Here is a 6928-nt window from a genome sequence, read left to right as displayed (position 1 = left end):
TATTCACTGTGCATTCTATAAATTGCATCTTTTCATCTTCTTTTCTTTTTCTCCTCCTCCTCCTCCTCCTCCTCCTCCTCCTCCTCCTCCTCCTTCTCCTCCTCCTCCTCCTCCTCCTCCTCCTCCTCCTCCTCCTCCTCTTCTTCTTCTTCTTCTTCTTCTTCTTCTTCTTCTTCTTCTTCTTCTTCTTCTTCTTCTTCTTCTTCTTCTTCTTCTTCTTCTTCTTCTTCTTCTTCTTCGCCTTTGCCTTTGCCTTCGCCTTCTTTGTCTCCTTCTCCTTCTCCTTCTCCTTCAATATTTTTGTAACAATTACTGTGATTCAGAAACCCTATCTGAGCATTCAGAAACAATAGGTCATTGGCCTTCCTTCCAACATATCCATGAAGCCCAATCCTACTATTATCCCTGAGCCTGGTCTTCTTTCAAAAACCAGCATCTGACTGGAAACTCCACTTGCATTCATGTGAATGCTCCAAACAATCAGAGGACCTCGTTCGCTTTTAAAATAAATTCAGTGCCAAGAATTAAAGTTCAGAACCTTATGAATTGAGAAACAAACCCTCCTTTATTAAAGTGTGATTTCTTTGAATCTATTGGATTTCTTTTTCCCAGGCTGTTTCCACCAGGCCTAAGAATCCATTTAACTGATAAATGGCCTCTTCCATCTGCTGATTATTTCTCTCTCAAGATACTCCTCCTTCTCTATCATCCTCAAAACAATTTTTCACAGTCCCCAACTATGGATAGTCCAGCCCACTTATGAATAATTTCTCTGGCAACATCTGAAGGCCATTAAGTCATATATATTTTTCTACTGTCTTTAGTTTCATTATCCTAGTTGGAATTGTAGATTTCATAGAAGTCCAATCTCATATAGGTAGCAGAACACTGAAGTTTTTTTTTTCAGAAAAAAACAGGCAGCATTATTACTATTGCTCTGCCAAACTTTTCACACCCTGGGTTTTGACATATTCATATGCAATGGGATGAAATGGAGCAAAGTAAGACGGAAAGATTTCAGAAAATCCTTCCATTCTGTTTCAGAAAGACATTAAAGAATTTATTGCTTTTTTCCCCCCAAGGGATGAAGATGCCAAAGTAGGGAGCTTGGCCATATCATGCTACTGATTACTTCCCAGTGTCATCTTTGATTTATCTGCAATAAAGTGATGCATATCCTGGAGCAGTGGCCAGGATAAGTCTGGACTAACAATCAGCCAGGACAGGCTTAGTAAATGTTATGAAGCCAGAGAGAAGGAAAGAATTACCTGAAATTTGGCTCATTCTGGTTCAGCTGGGAGTTCACAGTGGTACAGATGGCGGTGGTTTGTTTCTCTCTATCAAGCCAGTGAAGCACACTGAAAAGTCAGGAAAAATATGTGATTTAGCCTTAGGTTATCATATGGATGCCAAGCTTCTGCATATCTGCTTGTTACTTATGGAAAAGGTGGGACAGCAGGATAAGGAAAATTGCTTGAGAGGAAACTCTGAAATAAGACAAATAGGATGAGGGACTGTTACAACCCCCATTTCTGGGGCCGAATAGAGGTTGGCGTCTTCTCCTTTTGTTTTGTTTTGCAGCATAACTGAAGAAGGTAAGGTGAGAGTGAAGAAAACTTTACTCTTTCATGTTATGTTGCTTGTGTCAGGCCTGGAAGCCATCTTTTGCATTGGGCCTTCAGGTCTGCCACCTTTACTACTGTGGGAAACTGAGAGGGGGGATTGTATGGAGCATGGTGATATATAGTCATAATAACATTCCTTTCTCAGAGAGTCAAGGACATCTTGCCCTGCACCTGGAGTGCTGGAACTGGGAAACATCTCCAGTTGGGATGGTGTTTTGATTGAACCATGTGATGGACATGTGGGTGCTGGGCAGGGACTTGGATTTTCTTTTGGGTGGGGAAAACCTGGAAACTTTCAGATTCGGGTTTTCCCAGATTTGCCAATATGACATCTTTAATAAAATGGAACTTTGAGGAACTTCAAGCCTCGGAATCTTCTTTCGTTGGGGGTGTTATTTGGAATCCTGACAACTTGATTCCGAAAGTGTTGGAGCTTGTATCCTGGAGATCTAACTGACAGAAGAGAGATGGAATTCATCACTGTCATTTTGTCTGCCATCAAGCTGGAAACAGATGTGGGAGGTAGAACATTCCTGATCTTCAGAAATACCATCTTGTTGATGAAATCCTCCATCTAGTGGTATGCCCATTTTCAGTTGATTCTGCATTTGGGTAACCAGCACAGTAATACTCATGGTGTAAGTAATAAGATTTTTACTGAAGAAAGTCTTGATTCTGGACATTTTCCACAGTCCAGTCCAATGATTTGGCATTTCAGCATCTATTAACCACAAGGGGACAGTAGGATATAGTTAAAGAATTAAGGATTTACTCTATGACCCCTCTGTCTGCCACTTTGACTCCTCTGCCTATAAGATTGGTAAACTAAGATTAACTCCTTCTGCCTTTTTCTTCCCAAGCAGACACAAAACATATACTTTTAACTCAGTGTTTCTCAAACTTTGCAACTTTAAGATGGGTGGACTTCAACTTCCAGAATTCCCCAGCCAGCATGAAAAAGTTGCTAACTTTTCTCTTAGTAGGGTAACACTAGTTTTGCCTATCACTTTCATGTATTTACAGTAAATATATCTCTTTTTTTGTGATATACTAGTTATAAAACCTGCTTCATTGCTCAGATTACATTCTTATGCTCAGGATCATTCACATACACCTAAAGTGCACTTTTGTATAATCATAGGGAAACATAACTAGGAAGATGATAATCTCAGTGTTCCAGAATGAAATCAAATGTATATCGTTTCAATCAGGCTTTCAGCTGGAATTGTTGACTGAAAATCTTTGGTTGTGTTGTTGGTATGTTGGAAACTGGATGGAAGAGAATGATTCTGCTACTTTCACTAGATCTCTTGGTGGCTTTCAGTAAGTCTTTCCAGAACATCTGATGGGATTGGATTTTGGAAGCATCCAACCCAGAACTGAACTTTGTGGCATCCAACTCAATGCCTCTCTTCCAATCATTGATGCCCAGTTTTTAAAGTTGTCATGCCATCCATATTACATTTCACTAGGTTGTTTATCAGAATCCTATAGGGAACTTTGTCAAATGCTTTGCTGAAATCAAGATATACTATGCCTACAATAAATTCCCTCAATTTATTAAGGTAGTTGTCTAATGAAAAAATGAAATAAAATTAATCTGTTTTTAGGTTATAGTAAGTAAACATTATTTTTGAGATGCTTAAAGAGAGTGGTCTGTCTATAATTTCTTCTAAAATTTTCTTAGAAATTAATGTTAGACTATTCCCGCTCATCCAATTTGTAAACTGGGTCTCATGCAGCATTATTTATTTAATTATAGGGTTTTTAAAAAATATATATTTTTATTTATTTCATAGGAGGATTTTTATATATATATTTATTCATCTTAAGCCATTGGTGAAACTAATTTTGGTTATTTATGTGACTTCTGAAAGAATGAGCTAAAATTATATGTTCTGGTATATTAAAGGAAGGTCACTTAAAACAACATGAAATTACATTCCTAAAAATAATTTATTTCCTTAAAATAAAGTTAATACAAACAGAAAATGTTTCATTTATATTAGGCATTTGACAAAATGTTTGATAAATGTCATTATAGCCACCTTGCTGCTGGCAATATAATTCAGGAGTACTTCATATGGTTTGGTTTTAGTCCTAATTTTTTGGGTTGATTTTAATGGAATTGTTACAAATGCAGCTTGTTAAAGAAGCTTCTTTCTTTCTTTCTTTCTTTCTTTCTTTCTTTCTTTCTTTCTTTTCTTCCTTCCTTTCTTTTCTTTCTTTCTTTTATTCCTCAGTATTTGGAATATGCTAAGCTAACAAGAACGCTGGCATGACAAATGGTGTTGGTTAAAAAGAATTATGCAACGCTACAAGGAGAAACCTGTACCAGATTTGCACCAATTAAGAACTTCTCAAGAGAGTTACATTCTGGAATGTCCATTTTGCTAAGGATATTGCACAGCTTGATATGTCAACCAAATTAAAGGCCTTTCTATAATCTGCAAAGCACATATTGATTTATTTTTGGATTTCCTTTGGCTATCTTCATTATTCAATGTTTATTACCAACAATTTCTTCGCCTTCTGACTTTTCCTAAGCCCACTTGAACATCTGGTATCCCCCAAATGTAGGGCTCTAATCCACATTGGAAAATCCTATGCATTCGTTTGATAATATCTGGGGATTTCACGTTCTGTGAGGTGGGCAGCCATGTAAGTATGATTTACAAATAAATAAAAAATAAAATACTGCATGATAATATGCACATTTTGTTAAATTTCCTTTCTTTGGTATGGATATGCAGGCAAACCTCTTCTATTCTATTGACCATTAAGTTGTTCTCCAGATGTACTAGCATAGTTTGGTTTTTACTGATTCTTCTTCTGTTGCCTGCCATATTTCTATAGCTATTTGGTCAGCACAATACCTCTGTGGATTCTGCTTTTCCCTCTTTCTAAAAATGGGGACATGTATTCTCATCAATCTGAAGATAATAGATAGGTAGATAGATGAAACAATGTATTATGTATCATGTGGTGGACACGATGCAAAGATCTGGACATGGTGGAAATATTATTTTATTATTATTTATTAAATTTGTATGTGTTCTGACTCCCAATGATTCTGGGTCAACCAGAATTATTTGCAAGAACAGGAAAGTTAGTAACTAGTACAGGTGTAAACTTTAGCTTCTTTACTTCTTATTTCCTGCTCATTATTTCATATTTTTCCCTTGCACTTTGTATAACATTGCTTACCTGAAAGTGTGACAGGTACACATGTAATATATAGAAATTTGGACAGGCTACAATATAGTTCCTTCAGTACTCTAGAATGCAGTTAATCTGGCTTCAGTTTATTTAAATATTATGACTGCACATTTTTCTCATAATACTTCTTGCTGTTATAATGAATTGACATTATCATTCATATATAATTTTAATAAAAGTTAAAACTCTGCACGGTATTTGTATGTTAGCAACTTAATTCAGATGAAATTCTTTTATGTTTCCCTTCCCTGACATTCAGTTAGCATTTTTTCCTCTTTTTATTGGGAATACTTTCTGTTACTATACTCACCCTTTTATCCAGTGAAAAGATTTCTTCTTTATAATTATTATTTGAATTTTAAAATATATTTTTCAAAATGGGTAGAATCTCCCGTCTGGTTCTATCATCCTCTCTTGCCTACTAGACTACCTGAAAACTTCATTTTCATTCTGTGTCCTTCTATTTGGGTAATCAGCACTGGTTGACACTTTGTAATCTTCTCAGATGTGTCATCCCATCAATGACCATTTAATCAGGAAACTGCTCAGATTCACTTCACTGCATGATTTAGTCCTAACAGCTTCATGAAAGCTCACAAACATAAGGCAGCCTGGACTCTTCTTAAGACAGTTCATAACAACCAAATATTTTTGGCTTCAACTCAACTTTCCCTGCAGTTGTGCTCTCAAAGATATCCTCACAGAACTCCAAGAGAGTTACCATATATTTCAGAGTATAAGACGCACCGGAGTATAAGACGCACCTCAGTTTTTGGGGAGGAAAAAAAGCAAAAAGCTGATTGGCAGGTGGATCGGCCTCCCAGAATACCCCCCAATCAGCTGTCCCCAGAGGTGAATTTTAACAACAGGTTCCTTGGTTGTGAGTTCTGTGCCTTGCTTTTTTTTTTTTTTTGCTTTTTTTTTTCTGTCTCTGAAAGCCTCCGAAACAGAGCTTCAGAAAAAAAGCCTCTGAAGCTCTGTTTGGAGGCTTTTTTTCTGAAGCTCTGTTTGGAGGCTTCTTTTCTGAAGCTCTGTTTGGGGGCTTCTTTTCTGAAGTTTCATTTCTGATACTTTCTTCAGCCTCTGAAACCTCCGTTTGAGAAGCTGGGCAGGGCCACATTTGGAGTATAAGACACACCCAGATTTTCACCCTCTTTTTTTGGGGGAAAAGGTGCTTCTTATACTCTGAGAAATATGGTACTTTAGGACTAAACAAGGAAGGATTAAGGAGAAGAAAGATAGCACAATTGTCGCACATGGGTGAGATTTTTTTTAAAAAATGCTAAGAATTGGGTTCATGTTCGGCTCCCCACCCCCCAAGTTTTTAAATTTGTTAGATTTGGTAGCACTGACTTTACAGAAAAACACCTTGCTTGGAACTTCCTATATACCATAATGATCCCTAAGTTCTTGATTAAAAAGGTAAAGGTTCCCCTCGCACATATGTGCTAGTCGTTCCCTACTCAAGTAATTGGAAAATTCGTTAAATGTATAGACCATAACAATACCACACCACGTACTTTAGAAATATAATTCTAATTTATTGACATAATATAATTCTAACCCGCTGATATAATCATCAGCAAATAAACTTGCTTGCTTCCATTTATCAGTGGCATCAATACATTTTTGTGTGTTTCCTTCTTCTAAACTTTAAGGTGAGCATTTTGTTTGTTTTATATTGTTTAATATAGTTTCTTCTTCACAGTGAGAAATCACATTATTGATTAGCAATAGTGTTATGGATTAGCAATAATCTCTGTAGCAAATTTCAAAAGAAGAACATCAGGAAAAGAAAGGGCTGGGATCCCATTTGCCCACCCCACCCAGACGAGTTGGTCAAATAATCTGATCTGGGATAAAAAGCTGAGGTTAAATCCCTGTGCTTGATGGATTAATGGCCTTGGGCATCCCCTGTTTTTCTTTTTTCCCCGTCTGTTCGATCCTCTCTACCCTTAGAAAGGAGAAGGTGAAGAAAGCAAACTTGTGCAAACAATCCCACTACTTTACAACTAATCTCCCTCTCAGCAACACCTACATCAATCATGAAGACAAGTGGAATTGTGTTGCTGACACTTCTCAAA

At 37.0% G+C, this 6928-nt stretch overlaps 1 long non-coding RNA gene across 1 annotated transcript; it reads left to right on the top strand.

Moving 5' to 3' along the window:
• Positions 1–2054: 2054 nt before the first annotated feature.
• Positions 2055–4079, top strand: LOC117671435 (uncharacterized). Its single transcript, XR_004592864.3, has 2 exons — positions 2055–2263; positions 3869–4079. It is a non-coding gene; the product is annotated as an uncharacterized LOC117671435 (long non-coding RNA).
• The last annotated feature ends 2849 nt before the right edge of the window (positions 4080–6928 follow it).

This window comes from Pantherophis guttatus, chromosome 1 (genome assembly GCF_059756535.1).
Source record: "Pantherophis guttatus breed Tessera chromosome 1, ASM5975653v1, whole genome shotgun sequence".
NCBI lineage: Eukaryota > Metazoa > Chordata > Lepidosauria > Squamata > Colubridae > Pantherophis > Pantherophis guttatus.
The sequence above is the reverse complement of the archived record's forward strand: the minus strand, read 5'-3'. Positions and strand labels throughout refer to the sequence as shown.